At 37.4% G+C, this 17,622-nt stretch overlaps 1 protein-coding gene across 1 annotated transcript in view; it reads right to left on the reverse strand.

Moving 5' to 3' along the window:
* Positions 1-17,622, reverse strand: part of EYS (eyes shut homolog) — a 1,789,541-nt gene that overhangs the window by 365,749 nt on the left and 1,406,170 nt on the right.

Genomic DNA, 17,622 nt, shown 5'->3' on the forward strand with positions numbered 1-17,622 from the left:
GAAACACAAGACACCCTGAACAGCTAATGCAATCTTAATAAATAAAAACAAAGCCAGAGGCATCAAATACCAGATTCCAAGACATATTACAGAGCAGTTAAAATAAAAACAGCCTAGGACTGGCCCCAAAATAGACATGTGGACCAATGGAACAGATTAGAAATCCCAGAAATTAATCAATGCTGCTATAACCAACTGATCTTTGACAAATGAGTTAAAAAAATCACTCGCTGGAGAAAGGGCAGTCTCTTCAACAAATGGTGTTGGAAAAATTGGATCCTTGTATGCAGAGATACCAAACATGACCCCTACCTTACATCCTATATAAAAATTAACTCAAAATCAACCAAGGATCTAAACCTAAAACCTGAAACCATCAAATTACTAGAGGAAAACATAGGGAAAACACTTCAAGACATTGGCACAGGCAAAGACTTCTTGGATAAGAATCCAGATGCTCAGGCAATAAAAGCACAAATAGACAAATGGGATTATATTAAGTTAAGAAGCTTCTGCACAGCAAAAGAAGCACTCAACAAAGAGAAGAGGCAACTGGTAAAATGGGAGAAAGTATTTACAAACTATGCATCTGATAAAGGGTTTATGTTCAGAATATATAATGAGCTCAAAAAACTCAACAACAACAAAACAAATTATCTAGTTAAGAAATGGGCTAAGGATATGAACAGGCATTTTTCAAAAGATGAAACACATATGGCCAATAGACTCATGATCCAGGATTACTATTCATCAGGGAAATGCATATCAAAATTGCAATGAGGTTTTAATTTCACCCCAGTTAGAATAACTATCATCTGAAAACAGAGCAAAAAATAAATTGAATACAGTATGCAGATTCTTCAGAAATCTGAAAATAGATCTACCATTTCATATAGTCATCCCACTACTGGGAATTTACACAAAGGAAATGAAATCAGCATATCAAAGAGTTATCTATACCCTTGGGCTTATAGAAACTCAATTCATAATAGCTAAGATATGGAATCAAGACAGATGTGCATTAATTGATGAATTGGTGATAAAGAAAACATGGTATATATACATAAGGAATACTAATCGGTCACAAAAAAGAATGAAATCCTGTTTTATAAACAAATTGATATAATTGGTAACCATTATGTTTAGTGAAATAAGCCAGTCAGTCCCAAAAAGGCAAATATGTTTTCTGCGATTTGTGGTAACTTATATATAGAGTACCAAAAATTGTAATGTGTACAAGTAAAATTGATATCTTGATTGATATTTGATTATTGTCTATGGCCCTTGTATATACTCCTGAGGAATAATGGTCTTTTTACTTACTACTTGTTGAATTCTACTACTTGTTGGAGGATTAGCATGTGAATATAATGTAAATTGAAAAATACATCATTACAAAAATTAAAAGAGAAAAAAGGAAGGGGAGCCATCATTGTGGCATAGTGGGGAAAGCCTTTGCCTGCAGTGCTGGCATCCCATATGGACACTGGTTTCAGTCCTGGTTGCTCTACTTCTGATCTAGCTCTCTGCTATGACCTGGGAAAGCACTAGAAGATGGTTCAAGTCCTTGGGCCCCCTCACCCATGTGGGAGATCTAGAAGAAGATCCTGGCTCCTGGTTTTGGATCAGCTCAGCTCTGGCTGTTGCAGCCATTTGGGGAGTGAACCAGTAGATGGAGGACCCCTCTCTCTTTGCCTCTCTGTAATTCTGCATATCAAATCAATCAACCAATGAATCAATTTTTTTTTTTTTACAGGCAGAGTGGACAGTGAGAGAGAGACAGAGAGAAAGGTCTTCCTTTTTGCCGTTGGTTCACCCTCTGATGGCTGCCACGGCCGGCGCGCTGCAGCTGGCGCACCACGCTGATCCGAAGGCAGGAGCCAGGTGCTTCTCCTGGTCTCCCATGGGGTGCAGGGCCCAAGCACTTGGGCCATCCTCCACTACACTCCCGGGCCACAGCAGAGAGCTGGCCTGGAAGAGGGGCAACCGGGACAGAATCCGGCGCCCCGGCCAGGACTAGAATCTGGTGTGCCAGCGCCGCTAGGTGGAAGATTAGCCTGTTGAGCCACGGCACCGGCCATGAATCAATCTTTAAAAAAATTACAAAGTAATGGAAAGGGGGAGAAAGAGAAAGAGAGAGAGAGAGAGAGAGAAACACCACCAGAATCAGCAGCCCAATAGTTCTTGTTTGTTACTATTTTATGCCTGTATTTCAATATTTTTTAGTTATGCATTCTTTTGTCCTAAATCTTTTCATTTTGCTAGGATTTTTTCATTGGCTTTTCTGGTGGTTTAATTTTGTACTCAATTGCTGGTTTCTCCTTTCCCTAGTACTTCCATCTATGACGGGCCTCCAGATAGAAGTTTGCACTCACATTTGACTTTTTGGGTAGGGTGACAAGTTATAAAATCCGTCACTGCATCTCTGAAGATTCCCATTCCTTCAGCATGCTGTTTCCAGCTGGGAGTTAGGAAAAACTATATCTAATGGAAGAAATGGGCCACAAACTGTGAATGATTGAGAACTTTGATTAATGTGTTAAATCTCTTGAGAATGCTTACACATTATGAGAATGGTAAAAACTGGCAGTATGACTAAGCAACTTAAATAATTTCAGGCAGTATATTTGAAAAAGACCCAGGGATTTGGCTGACTAAAACACAATCTAAACGATCTCAAAATGGAGAAAAGCTAATTCATTCTTCTTAGAGTGTATTACAATTTCACTTTTGCTATGCATCATTACATTGCAAGAACAACAGTGAGTTCATTTAAAAAAAGCATATATACAATAAATAGTATGAGGAGGCTCTCCTAAATCATGTTATTGGAGGGATGGTTTAGGATCTAGGAATATTTTGTTTATTAAAAAAAGACTTGTGAAGCAGATAAGTAAACTTGCTTCATCCATTTGAAAAAATGTCTATAGATGCCGGGGCAAAGCAATGATTAAAATCTAAAATAGTCTTGCTCACATTATTTAGAAACTATGGTTAAGGAAATAGTTAAGGGGTGGTAAGTAAAAGTAGAAAAACAATACATTTATATATTCCTTAAAAAAGCTGGAAGGGGGCAAAAAACATGAAATTGCAAGGAAAAATGTGATTACTTAATATAAACAAGTCCCTAACAACCTATAGTCTATAAATTTGGAATGGGATATTTTATGGGGTGACAAGTTCCCATTATTGGTAAAATTTAGTTAATACTAAATCAGTTAATACCTTCAGGTAGGTTATATTGGGGATCCAAGCAGAGACTTGTCTATATGCTTTGCTTTATGACATTCTCATTCTGTGTCAGTCGTGGTCACTAATTTATACTTTAGATGACCAGAGAAAAGAAGCTCTCACAAAAAGAAGTGCTTCAGGTTAGGTTGGGAAAAAAGGAACCACTAGATTTGGGAGTTTTGAACTTCCCCAAAGGTGAACAAATTGTTCTGGGGGCCTGGTATAATGAACAAACAACTAATAACTCTTTCTTTATTTGTAATAGGAAGTTAAGGCTGGGTTACAGAAGCGGAAATACAAGGCTATCAGTATGTCACCTACAAAAACAGACTTAATAGGCATTGAGGAAAGGATGCTGGATGTGGGTCTAGTTCTAGTTTTCCTACTTTCCTATTTTTTTTTTAAGATTTTATTTATTTGAGAGGTAGATTTACAGACAGAGAGAGGAGGAGAGAGAGAGAGGTCCTCCATCTGTTGGTTCATTCCCCAAATGGCAGTTACAGCTGGAACTGAGCCAATTCAAAACCAGGAGTCAGGAGCTTCTTCCAGGTCTCCCACATGGGTGCAGGGGCCCAAGCACTTGGGCCATCTTCTACTGCTTTCCTAGGTCATAGCAGAGAGCTGGACAGAAAAGCAGTCACGACATGAACCAGTGACCACGTGGGTTGCTGGAGCTGCAGGTGGAGGCTTAATCTATTATACCACAACACTGGCCCCTAGCTTTCCTACTTTTTTTCAAGTCCTGTGGTCCCATCAAGTCCCTTTTCCTCTCAAGCATGGAATTTCCTCTACAGAATACTGAAGGGATTGAGTTTGACTATTTTTAATGTAACTTTTAGGTCTTCCACACAAGCATTTTAGTAAAAAGCTAACTATTTTGTGAGGACATTTAATCAGGCATTTCAAAAATAAAATGGCCATCTTCTCAGCAGAGCAAATAGAATCATCACATATAATAAAATTACCACTCCTCAATATTTTGAATCTAGAAATAAATCATTCTGTAGCACATTTTAGGCAAACAATTAGGAATATTTTTGAGCAGCCACATGTAGTGTTCTAAAGCAAACATTCTCTCAAATATAAATCAAATATTACTGTAGTCCATACTCCTCTGCCCTGTTCTGTAAATTGAATAACTCAAATCCATTCTAATAAAATTGGTGATTCCAGAGGTAATGCATATCTACAACAATATAATAACCTTGCTTTTGGTATAATAATCGCCCTCTTATTAGTGGGAAGGAAACTATGATGAATTTTATTGCCCTCTGGAATTAAAAATATGTCTATAATAGAATGTAATTGACCTTTGAAATTTTCGAGGACGAAAAAAACTTCGATTCATCTAAATGCTTTTCGAACAATATCTAACAATGATAGTTTAATGAATTTTAACATGTATTTTTCATAATAGCAAACTCATTAAACTTTTGATTGGCAGTAAGTATAATAGTGTGTAATAATTCATAAACATCTTAAAACAGCTTTTAAGTTTATCATATCTATTTTGTAACCTGGATAAAAATAATTTCATCTATCACTTTTGTTTTTGCTTTTAAATTTGCTTGTTGATTTTTATTTATTTGAGAGAGAAGGTGAGAGAAGGAGGGGGAGGGAAAGAGAGAGAGAGAGAAAGAGAGAGAAATATGAATGAGAGTATTTCCCATCTGCTGTTTAACTCCCAGATGCCCATAGCAGCTATAACTAGGCCAGGACAAAGCTAGGAGCTGGGAAATCAATTTGTATGTCTCATATAGGTGTCAGGAACCAAAATACTTGAGCCATACCACTACCTCTGAGGATCTGAATTGTCAGGAAGATGGAAAAAGGGAATTAGGTAAAGGCTGTGGAAACTTTGCTTTTTTAGTGAGATTGTTAGATGCTGTAATGGCTGGGCATTGGCCAGGAACCAAGCTCAGAGCTGAGATTTGAACCCAGGGACTCTGACATGCAACGCTGTGGGCCAAGAGGTATCAGCTACTGTACGAAATGTCTACCCCCAAAACATTTAATTTTATTTGCAACCTACAGCATAGAATATGCTTTATTCAATAGTAATTAGAGCTGGACTCTGAATTCAGATTTCCTGCCTGTGAAAATGTCTGTGTGATTTCCCAGTGTCCTCAGCTCTGCGTAGCTTAGTGTCTCCTCATTTAGTGTTTATATAATAGGGTGGATATTAGCGATTAATTATTAAACACAGATAAAGAACTTAGAAGTATGCTTAGAAAGTATCAGAGCTTAATTAGTGGTAATGATTTTGTTATTAATATAATTTAGAAATTTCTTTAAGAAAATATTTTAATCAGTAACTTCTAACCTCAAAGGCTTATTACTAAGGCCATTCCTTTATTTGCAAAATAGGTTTTGGAGTTCCATTAGATTTAGGTCAATTTTCTTTTCTTTTTTTCTTCGAGATTTATTTATTTGAACATGAGAGGTCAGAGAATAAGAGGCAGAGGCAGACAGAGAGATAGAGATCTTATACCTGCTGGTTCATGCCCCAAATGGCTGCAACTGTCAGGGCTGGAATAGGCCAATGCCAGCTGCCAGGAGCTTCCTCCAGGTCTCCTACCTGGGTGCAGGGGCCCAAGGTCTTGGGCTATCCTCTGCTGCTTTCCCAGGTGCATCAGCAAGGAGCTGATCTGAAGTGGAGCAGCCAGGACTCAAACCTGTACCCACATGGGAAGCTGGCATTGCAGACGGCAGCTTAACCAGTTGTGCCACATCACTGGTTGCTTGGTCAATTTTCTAATTTCTTGTATGAATATTTTATCATGTGCCCATTTGCATATGCCAAACCTGCCACCTAATAATCTCACTAAGAAAACTAAATTTTCACAGCCTTTACCAAATTGATTGATTTCTCTTAGTCAGTAACATTTCCATAATAAAGTCTACATAATTATTTTTCTTGTAACAAGTCTTATACACCTGTTGATTCTGTGTCAATTCAGTTTCACATGGGGTCTTGAAGGCTGCATGCCTTTATTAAAGACTAATTTCTAGCTTCTTAATAGTAGTTTAAGAGTGACAAAGGAAAGAGATCTTTGCACTGCTTGATTTTGAAGAAGAGATTGCCAAGTACACAAGAGACCAATAGAGAACTGTATAAGATATGAACATCTTGGGAGTTGAGAGTCTGGGAGATGAGTTTCCAATGCACCACTCTAGGCTTGCTTCCATTAGGAAGAGGTAGGCTGGTGGGAAACATGGTATACAGTTTAGTAGAGGAGAACAGATAACATTTCAAGGGATGAACTGTAACATTAGCTAAGATAAATGCAATGGGGAAAGGTAGGGCTCTGTTTGGAATAATAGGATTATAGCTTTAACTGACTGGGTAGCCAGTGCTTGTGGAATTTTAGAGAAGACTTAGAGAAAAGAAGATGAGAGAAAAAATTGATTACAAATCACATACTTTGTTCTTGAAATGATAAATGATATAGGAAGGGAAATATTTCAGAAAGGAAATTCTGAACAGCAATTGGCTGCTTAGTGTGGTTATGCCCAAGGGAACTAGAGCAAAATGACGTACGCAGGAACTGTGTTTCAGTTACTTATTAGTTGCAGCAATTTAGAAAAATTAATCTTTTTTAAACTCTAGTTTCCTCATCTCTCAAACGAGCATCAAAAAGTAACTGCCCTTTAAAGATAATGTGAAAAATGAGATCGAGTAAAAATATTTATCATAGAGTCTATCACATAGGTGTAAATATTTACCATTAAATAGTTATCAGGTGGCCGGCGCCACGGCTCACTTGGCTAATCCTCCACCTGCGGCGCCGGCACCCCGGGTTTTAGTCCCGGTTGGGGCGCTGGTTCTGTCCCGGTTGCTCCTCTTCCAGTCCAGCTCTCTGCTGTGGCCCAGGAAGGCAATGGAGGATGGCCCAAGTCCTTAGGCCCTGCACCCGCATGGGAGACCAGGAGGAAGCACCTGGCTCCTGGCTTCAGATTGGCGCAACGCGCCAGCCATAGCAGCCATTTGGGGGGGTGAATCAACAGAAGGAAGACCTTTCTCTGTCTTTTTCTCTCTCTCACTGTCTAACCCTGCCTGTCAAAAAAAAAAATTAGTTATTAGGGGACTGGTGCTGTGGCAAAGTGGGCTAGGCCTCCGCCTGTGACACAGATATCCTATATGAGCTCCCATTTGTGTCTCAGCTGCTCCTCTTTTGATCCAGTTCCTTGCTAATGGCCTGGGAAAGCAATGGAGGATGGCCCAATTGCTAGGGCCCCTGCACCCACATAGGGGACCGGGAAGCACTCCTGACTCCTGGCTTAGGATTGGCCCAGCTCCAGCTGGGCCAATTTGGGGAGTAAACCAGCGGATGGAAGACTTTTCTCTGTTTCTCCCTCTGTCTGTAACTCTTGCCACTCAAATAAACACATAAATCTTTAAAAAATGGTTATTAAAGGACATGGGGAAATAACTAGAGTGAGGTTACTGTTATATAAGGGAAATTTTAACACATTTCTGTAAGTAAAATCTTGTGTTGGATTGACCCAATACTTTAATCACTTACACATCTATTGCACAATCATCTAAATAGCTCTCTCCCCTGACATCACGGAGACAAATCTGCTTATTCCTCACAGGCAGAAGGCTTGTGCCTGCTCATCTGCTTTTAATGCCATATAACAGAGCCTGACCTCTGATAGCTTTCCTATCCAAGAAACTGTAGATATAGACAAGGCTTACAAGGAAGAAACTTCAAAATAATTTCCATTACAGGGTAGTAGATTAATCACCCTACTAGCATTCCAATTATGAGGTATTTTTAATGCTATGCTGCAAAAATAAAATGTAGTGAATTTTTTTCTAGTCCCAGGGCAGTACTCGAAGGTTTAGACTTAAGTATATGCTTAACCATAATAGTAATACTGCAAGTTTGAAGGATACTTGATGCTTTACAATGTACTTTAATATAGATGATATTCACAAAATACTACATAACAGAAAATGGGTGTTATTATCTTCATGTTTCAAAGAATAAAACAGACAGGTAGAAGGCTCTGCAGTTTTAAAGAGAGTGCTTATCTCCTCACTCCTCCATTCCTGGGATCCTGCCTGTCAGCTGTCCCGTGCTTTCATTTAGATTCAGAACGAACACATAAAGTTCTATCCTTTTACTTTATCTATTGAGGTACATCCTACTTGGGCAGGGCTATGTTATCTATTGACACATCATTAAATGGCATTATTTGTGGTTATGTGAGTACATGTCTTTGCGGACTTACATCTACAAAATTAGAATTTTGCATTTTATTGTGATTTTTTTTAACCGTTGTTTCTAAAAGTCACTGTCCTTCAGTCCACTCCTGATAAGAGACAGTAGAATCACGTCATTAGCATGAAGAATTCAGCTCTGGTTACTATGGTGGACTGAAAGTGTGTGGCGATACATAGCTCGTTAGTTTAAAAATAATATCTGCTTGCTTAGTTATAAGTCAAACCCAACAGTCTTGGTTTCATCAGCCATTAAGTGAAGTAAGCATGAACCTCTTCAGCTGTCGTGAATACTGTGGTGTTCTTCCCAGAGTATGACAGGTATGAAAAGGGATTCAAAGGCCTGGTCCCCTTCACTCAGTCCAGAAAAATATGCACATCTCAATCAAAGAGGTCCTTTTAGGAAAAGCTAAACCTCAACTATGTTGCAATTCCGATTCCACTTGTTCTCAATCCTGCTTCTTTCATTTCCATCCTGGTGTTGTTCCCAGGAGCATTTCCTGATAAACTTCCTGGACGCAAATCTCCACAGCAGAGTTTGTTTCCAAGGAATCTGACCTCAGTCTCAGGGACTGAGAACTGTTTCTCTCAAATGTCGGAATTACAATCCATTATAGAATCTTTCTCTCTGAATATTTTTAGGAATCTCCGGGATTACTTGCACATGTGTATCTAAGTAGCAGATTTTTTGGTGATTTATATGCATCATAGGTTCAAGACTTTACTGTTTCTTCTTCTAGAAATACTACACACAGGTTATGCCGAGCAGGGCCCATTTCAACCACTTCTTCCTTTTTTCTTTTTACAGGCCAGAGGAATTGGAAGTCTTTACCCTGATTTCCACCTTTGGTCTCTACTGGGAGAGAAGACTGTCATTTCATTATTCCAAGCAGGAACAAGCATTTTTGCCATTTACTCATCTGGGGAGGGGGAAGGGATTCCCAAGGTGTGGCTGAATTCCACCCAGTCCATCACACATAACTGGAAATTTCACACCTTACATGGTGAAATCTTTATGTAGGTATCTAAACAGCTTTTACATAAATCACAGGAGGCAGAGGTAAATATGGGTACGATGTCATCATGAGGCAGAATCAACTCCTGTTTTACGGTAAATGACATGACCTGGAATCTCCTTTTCTAATTTTTGCTTTCTTTTGTCTTTGAAGGGCTGGTTTGGAGTTCTGATACTATCGGCAATTAGAATTAGGACAGCTATTACAAAGTTAAGCAATAAGAGGACTTAGGACAGATTTCTCTATTAAGTATCATAAAATGGGACTTTACTGTGTCTCATGATGATGTTAGTATATATTATCTGAAGAAATATTAACTATCTTTGTTCTGTGTTATTGAGTGCTCAGTACCAGTACCTATGTATGAAACCATTTTTTTTAATTAAAAAAAATTAAGTCCTTTGAAAAGTCTTAAAATTTTCTTTACTGAATTCTGTGTAAGGTGGAAAAGGGTTCACAAATGTTAAATTGTAAAATAAATTATCTCAATCTATATTTGCTTTTTATTCAGTATAGTGGTGAAGTCATGGAAATTTGTTGAGAAGAAAGCTGGCAGAGTCTCTCTACATTTAAGAAAATTAGGTGGTTACCTTGTAAAACAAATAAATAGGACAGTCTATATTTTGAGTCCACATGGTAATAATTACGTTGAAGAACTTAATTAAGATAAATACGTTGTCGAGGATTGAGGCTTTCCACTGTTTTCACAGTAGTAAGGTGGTAATCCAATACCTCTAACCACAGTGATAGATCCTAGTTAGAGACAGCTATGGGGCCTATAGAAATGTGTTGAAAAATACATGAAATATAAATCTTTATTGTTAAATCACCACTCTTTTACTTAATGAAAAAAATAATCCCTTGATGTTTCCTCATGAATCTTATTATTCTACCAGGTTAAAACCCTTTATTTTACTTCTTCATGTGGTAAAGTGTTCCCTATTCCTATCAATTATTGCATTTCTACCCAAATTCTTATATATTCAATTTTCCTGTATGTCTTTATTTGCTTCCTATTACATTCTTATATAACTGTCAAAATCTTGTCTTAAAAATGATAGACTACACACATTTTAGAATTACACAGAGAGAGGGTTTTTAAAGATTGAAGTTCATTTTCCTGTACACTCTGCCACCACACAATAATTCAAATTTCCCCAATAGTCTTTTCTGACAGTTGTAGAAATCTGTCATCACTAATAAAGGATGAAGGTAATCCAGATAATTCCTCAGCGTACATTGGTAGTGCTCAAAGAAATTTCTTACCTTCTATTTTTATTTATCCTGATTCTCTGAATTAGAAATGACAGTGTCTGATGGTGATTTGCTACCTAATTTGCTAACAATTTCCTGCACAAGATTGATACTATCTACACTTTGATATCTTCCATCTGTTGTCCTGGAATAAATGCCTGGTGATTCCTGAAGACAGAGTTCATGCCTCACTCAGTTATAGATGTACTCACCTACTGCTATCTACATCTTCAGGAGAGTATTTGTGCTTGCTCTCAAGACTTGAAAACTATGAGGGGATTAGCACTGTGGTCCAGAATGTTAAGCCTCTGCCTGCAATGCTGACATCCCATATGGGCACTGGTTCAAGTGGAGGCTGCCTCATTTTCCATCCCACTCTCTGCTATTGCCTGGGAAAACAGCGTAAGATAGCCCAAGTCCTTGGACCCCTGCACCCACTTGGGGCACCTGGATGAAACTCCTGGCTCCCAATTTTGGCCTGGCCCAACCCTTGCTGTTGCAGCCATTTAGGGAGCGAACCAGCAGATGGAAGATCTCAATCTCTCTCTCACAAAAACAAACAAAAAAACCGAAAAAAAAAAAAAAAAAAACAACCAAAAATCCAACCAGGAGGGATGTCTCCTCATTTGAACAAGCTAGAAGAAGAGTAGTTGCAAACCAGAGTTTTTCACTTTTGTAACTTCGCTAATTGCCATTTGTGTGACAATGTGAGTTGAGCTACATAATTGAGAGGAGGACACATGTGTTTCCATATTCAAGTAATCACTTGATATTTTAAAACATTAAACTGTCTGGTACAATCCATTGACATACTGTTCAATGAAAATATTGAGTAGATTCAGGTTCACATTCAGATATGTGGTTTTTGCTTAGAAACCTCAACCTTATTTTGCATCACTAAGTACCACACAGATACTTAATTTATTGTTTTTTTTTTTTACCATGCATGCAAATATTAGAGACAATTTAATACAGTAGCAGAGAATTCTACCCAATAGTCGTAAACAATACAAAAATTATCAACTTGCAGATTCATGGACATTCTTTAAAGATTTTTATAAGCTTATCTAGTGAAATAAATTTTAGTTTTATAGATCTTTACAATTTAATATACGTAAACTACATATAACTTTATGTCTAGCTAAAATTGATGGGTGTTATATACAGTTATGCTATCTATAAACAGGGTACTTATGGGCAATGGAGTAGGAAGGATGTTTAAATCTATGTGTTTAAATATATAATAATGCTGGGGCCAGAGCTGTGGTGTATCGGGTAAAGCCGCTGACTGGGTTGCCAGAATCCCATATGGGTACTGGTTCAAGACCCAGCTGCTCCACTTTGTGATCCAGCTCTCTTCTATGGCCTGGGAAAGCAGTGGAAGATGGCCCAAGTCCGTGGGCCCCTGCACTCACGTGGGAGACCTGTAAGAAGCTCCTGGCTCCTGGCTTCACGCTGGTGCAGATCTGGCCATTGTGGCCATCTTTGGAGTGAACCAGCGGATGGAAGACTCTCTCTCTCTCTCTCTCTCTCTCTCTCTCTATTTCTCTCTCTCTCTGTGTGTAACTGTGATTTTCAAGTAAAATAAATAAATCTTTAAAAAATTTATAAAAAATATACAATAATGCCATAATATGAGGGTACTTCAAAAAGTAATGGAAAAGGTGTATTAATAAAAACCATGCATGTATTTCAAAATCTTTTTTATCCCATGAGTGTTATATCTTCATAAAGTATTTCTGTATTTCCCATATTAAGCACTAGTTCTCCTACATGTCTCAGAAATACCAGATGAAGGATTTGATGGTAAAGATACAGAAATTAATATTGAAGTGATGAGGTTTGACCTTCTTAAGATGAAAATGTTGCCAAACTTCCTTTATTGACATGGCAACATTTTATGAATAAATCTAATACCTTATAGATTTAGCACAGTTCAAAACTCATCATCTGTTTCAAAAAGTGAAGGTTCTTACCATTATATACTTTGTGGCTCTAACACTAAAGACAGACAATCCTTGGCGTTACATAATATTAATGGCAGTATGTGAAAAGCTTTTTCATATTTTATAAAAGTAGAAAAATAACATTTTGAGTGACTGAAAATTAGAGCTGTAATACATTAGGAATATAATTTCTTTTTAGAACCTGGGTGGTCTTCTATTCATTCTCTGTACGGTAAGTCTTTATAGGTTAATACCAATCGGGCAGCAAGTTGCAATGCAGATACCATATGTAAAAAAAAAAAAAGGCAAAGTAATGGAATTTCATATCAAACAGAATTATTTGAGGCCTTTAACAAATTAAATATAAATATTAAAAGTAGTTGTTTTTTCTTTCCTTATTTTTCTATAAACTATCTACTAATAAATCTCTTCACTTGATATAGCCAAAATCAACCCTATCCAGAATTCTCCTTACTTTCTATTCTTTTGTGGTGAACAGAGGTTTTACATTATAATGATACATTTTCATATACTTTCTTGACTGAACAACTGTGAGGAATGCACTAATTAAAGTGAATAAAAATTAACATTACGTATGTGATATGTATATCTACATATACAAGTACATTTATTTATACATATACAGTATACATATGTGTATATATACATACATGAGGTTTTTGCCTCAGAAATTAAAAGATGAACAGGATATAAAAGTCTACTAAAAAACTCAATAGCAGTTTTTCCTTTCTGGAGCACATATTTTAAAAGATAAGGTGACAATAATGTTTGCAAAGGTTTTATCTGATGTATGCTTAGCATTTAAAAAGTATTAACAAGAGTTCATGCTGCTCAAGTACTAGAAATTTTCTGACATCTGTCCATTTGATGTTACCTGTGTCTAATGAGGATTTGTGGTTCTGGTATAGTAATGCAGTTTGTGGCCAACATCCTGCTGTGGCTACACAAGGGTTTGTCATTCAAAATAAGCTATTAGTTATTAAAGTGTGACTTCAATAGATATAGATAACTTCCCACTTCTGGATAAATCTTAGAAGAAATGTTTGTCAAGTGTATGGGGTGGTATAATCTAAGGTGGAATAGGGTATGTGACTTTAAAACATGCAGATCACATATGATTCTTCTAGAGGAATGGTTGCAGGGCTTTTAAGGAAGAAAATACTGGGTAAAGAGTCAGATTTTGTGTAGGGCAGACACTAAATGTGTCAGAAAAATTTAAACTTCAGAAACTTTAAAAAGTATATATATATAGTAAGACAATTTTTCTGAACTTTCCCAAAAGAGAATAACCCTTGTAAAAACCGATAGCTCTCTCTATGTGATCCCTTTCAAAATTTGTTGAAATGAAAGACAAACTGTGCATGAGTATGAATTACAATGTATCTGTAGAACTGTGATCTCTGCTCCATTTCATTTAAGAAGAACTTCTATCTTGATACTGAATTGACCTCAATCACTACAAGTGGCTTATTCAAGTTTGTTCTACTTCTGACTTCTATCCTACAGATATAATGTGAATTTTGTAGGAGGAAATACCAACTAATAACAAAGTAAAAAATTATGGTTAATCACAAAATAGAAAAGAGGCCTTCCTTCAAATGTTTACCTTAGAGATCTCCCATTAACTTTGGAACAATCAATTCTTATCTGTCATGCTATATTATTTTATTGTCAAGGACTTCTCAAATATGTTAGAAATCTCACCAGCATTCATATGAGTAAGGAAGAACCTAATTCATATGTTTGTTAAGGAGAAATCTATCCTGGTTTGTGTAATAAGACTCCTGATATTCAGAACTGAAACTGCTAGAAAAAGCCCTACAAAAAGATATTTACCATTTAAAGTTTTTTTTTGTCAGATAATAATGGAGATATAAGAGTAGAGCATGTGAGCCAGAGAATGAGCCAGAAACAGCTGGACATAAAGGGATAAACAAAGGTAGTCACAGATCAAGTAGCATACAAGACAGAAATCAGAAGCATCAATGGATCTCTCTCATTTCTCTTCAAGGGATCTTCTCTCATGTATATTATACCTTACTGCTCTAAATTTCAGACAGACTTTACATTTTTAGCTTCTTTGATTGTCTAAGTATTGCCATCTTTGTTCAACTAATAATTCTGGTCAATACGTAAACATGATCAATTATCTTTAGTCTTCCATTTTATCCACTTGATTTCTCACCTCCTTTTGGTTATCACTTTGTTCTTTGTATATATTCAGAGTAAAACTCCTGCAGATTGTTGTGCAAAGTTTTCTCAATTTCCTCTGATTTGGCTTCTTAATCCATGCCCTTCAGTGAAGTCTTTGGGTTATGGAATCATGAGGACATGCAATGGACTATCAGAGCATTTGATAAACCTTCCCATCAATTTTCATGATACCTCACTCCTTTTGCTCATCTACTACCTCTCAGGTGACTCCTTGTCAGACTCTGTTACAGTATCATTTTCCTCTACATAGTCATTAAAAGTTAGTTCCTTAAGACCAAGTTCCAGGCCATTCTTTCTCCTTTTCTATACTCTAATTCAGGCCTACAGCTTCAATTACCATTTGCACACTGATGACTCATGAATTTGTATTTCCCATCCAGCCTCTACATCCATATATTAAATTGGAAACTCTGCTCTGATGTTTCAAAGGCACCTTGATCTCAGCATGCTCCAGTCTGAATTCACATATTCACTATCAAAGCTGCTCTTCTTGCACTGTTTACTCTTTCAGTGGATGATGGAATCATTTATCCAGCTGCACTTGGAAATGAATATTCATTTTTGAAATCTCTACATTCACTCTTGGAATTAAATTGGTCACGATTTTACTCCTAATTAGGTTTTAAACATGTTACTTTCTCCTTGACACCAGTCTAGACCAAGGCACCATTATCTCTATCTTGGACATATAATAACCATCTAACTGTCCCCCTCCACCTCCCTGCAATAAGTCCTTACTGATTTTCCAACTGTGGACCTTTCAAACCTGGTCTGTCATTACAAAACTACCTTCATCTACTTCTGTGTTCTATGTGGATTGGTCTGTTGGATCTCTGAGTATGGCATGGTTCTTCCCATCAAAGATACTATTTACATACTCCTCCCTCTACCTGGAACACATGAACCCTGCTTTGCCTGTTTGTTTTACTTTTACCACATGCACCTATACTCATTTTTCAAAGAATTTTTATGGTCTTTGTAGCAAAGACCAGGATACTTTGTGATTTGTTCTTCTTGCACCATTTCTTTCCTTTTCTTTAAGATTTATATATGTATTTGAAAGGCAGAGAGAGACAGAGACAGAGACAGAGACAGAGAGAGAGAGAGAGAGAGAGAGAGAGAGAAAGAGAGAAATTTTCTATCTACTGGTTCATTCCCCAAATGGCCACAATGACTGGGCTGGGCTAGGCCAAAGCCAGGAGCCAGGAGCTTCTTTGGCGTCTTTCATGTGGGTGCACAGGCCCAAGGACTTGGGCCATCTTCTGCTGATTTCCCAGGCACATTAGAAGGGAGCTGGATAAGAAGTAGAGCAGCTGAGAACTCAGCTGGTGTCCATTTGGGATGCTGGTGCTGTAGGCCATGGCTTTAACCTGCTGCACCACAGTACCAGCCCCATTTCTTTCATTTCTAACACATCTCACATTTTAATTGCTCCCTCAGTAATATAACTGTCAATCTCCCTCCTTAAATTGTAATATGTGTTTTAACCTATCATTCAATTTTAGGAGCATAGTACAGTGTTAAAATATAAGAATCATTTATTATATAAGTGAAATTAAATGCAGAATTCCAAGAATGGGAGAAAATGGGTGTTTGGCACAGCAGATAAGATGTCAGTTAGGAACCCAAGTCTCACATCTGGTTTCTATTCCTGGCTCCAGCTCCTGACTCCAGATTCCTGCTAATGCAGACCCTGTAAGACAGTGGTAACGGCTCAAGCAATAGGGCTCATGCCACCTATATGAGATCTGCATTGAATCTTAGCTCCCAGTCACATTCCCTAGCCTTGTCTACAACCGCTGTGGGCTTTACAGGAGTGAACTAGAGGACGAGAGTTCTCTGTCTGTCTGCCTCTCAGGTTTACTGGAATCATCTATACAGAGTGCTTTCAACTTGAGGCTCTTTAAAATTTTTATTGATTTCTGGACTGCCCAATTAGGTTGTTATATTTAAAAAAAAAAAACAAAGAGGAAGATCATTTCTCTAAGTAAGCTTGATCAAAAATAGAAATTCCTTCACATATAGTTGAATGTGTCATTGTTTGTATAAAATTATGACATTATATAAAAGGATGAGTTTATCAATACAAATGCCTTTTAGATTGCTTTCTAAAGTTTTTGAAATCTCACCTTGCTCCTTTTTTGTGATCAACAGCAAATACTTGCAAGAGGGATGGCTGAAATATGAGTTAAGTCCATAGCTCTCTGTTTTGCCTGTACAGAGCTCAGTGTTCCAAAAAGGTATACTTAATTTATGAATAAAAATGTCATTACCTTAGGGTAATTTCATTGCCTTCATGTTATAATCAACTGAATTGCCTAGCCCAGACACCCTCATTTCTTCATCCATTCAGGCACTTACTGAGTACGTTCTGTTGTCAGATGACTTGCTAAATGTATTAAAAATGAGTGAGATAACTATCCCTGACTGCAAGGAGTCCACCTTTTCAGATGGGTGTCTATTTGCTTGATTTTATTTTCAGATTGAAGCAGACCCTGAGAAAGTTTTGATTTATTTAACCTTCATAGGCTAGCCAAGATTCCTGCTGATCAGACTAACTTATCCAATTGTCATCTCACATACAAACTCAGCCACAAAATTATATTTTTCATGACAAAGAGTAACCTTGGAGGCCATTATCACCAGATAGATATAGCAAGGAACAATTTTAAATTCTTGACTGCTTCATGTAAATTTTGCTTGGCAATGA

The sequence above is a fragment of the Lepus europaeus genome, chromosome 3 (assembly GCF_033115175.1).
Source record: "Lepus europaeus isolate LE1 chromosome 3, mLepTim1.pri, whole genome shotgun sequence".
Taxonomy (NCBI): Eukaryota; Metazoa; Chordata; class Mammalia; order Lagomorpha; family Leporidae; genus Lepus; species Lepus europaeus.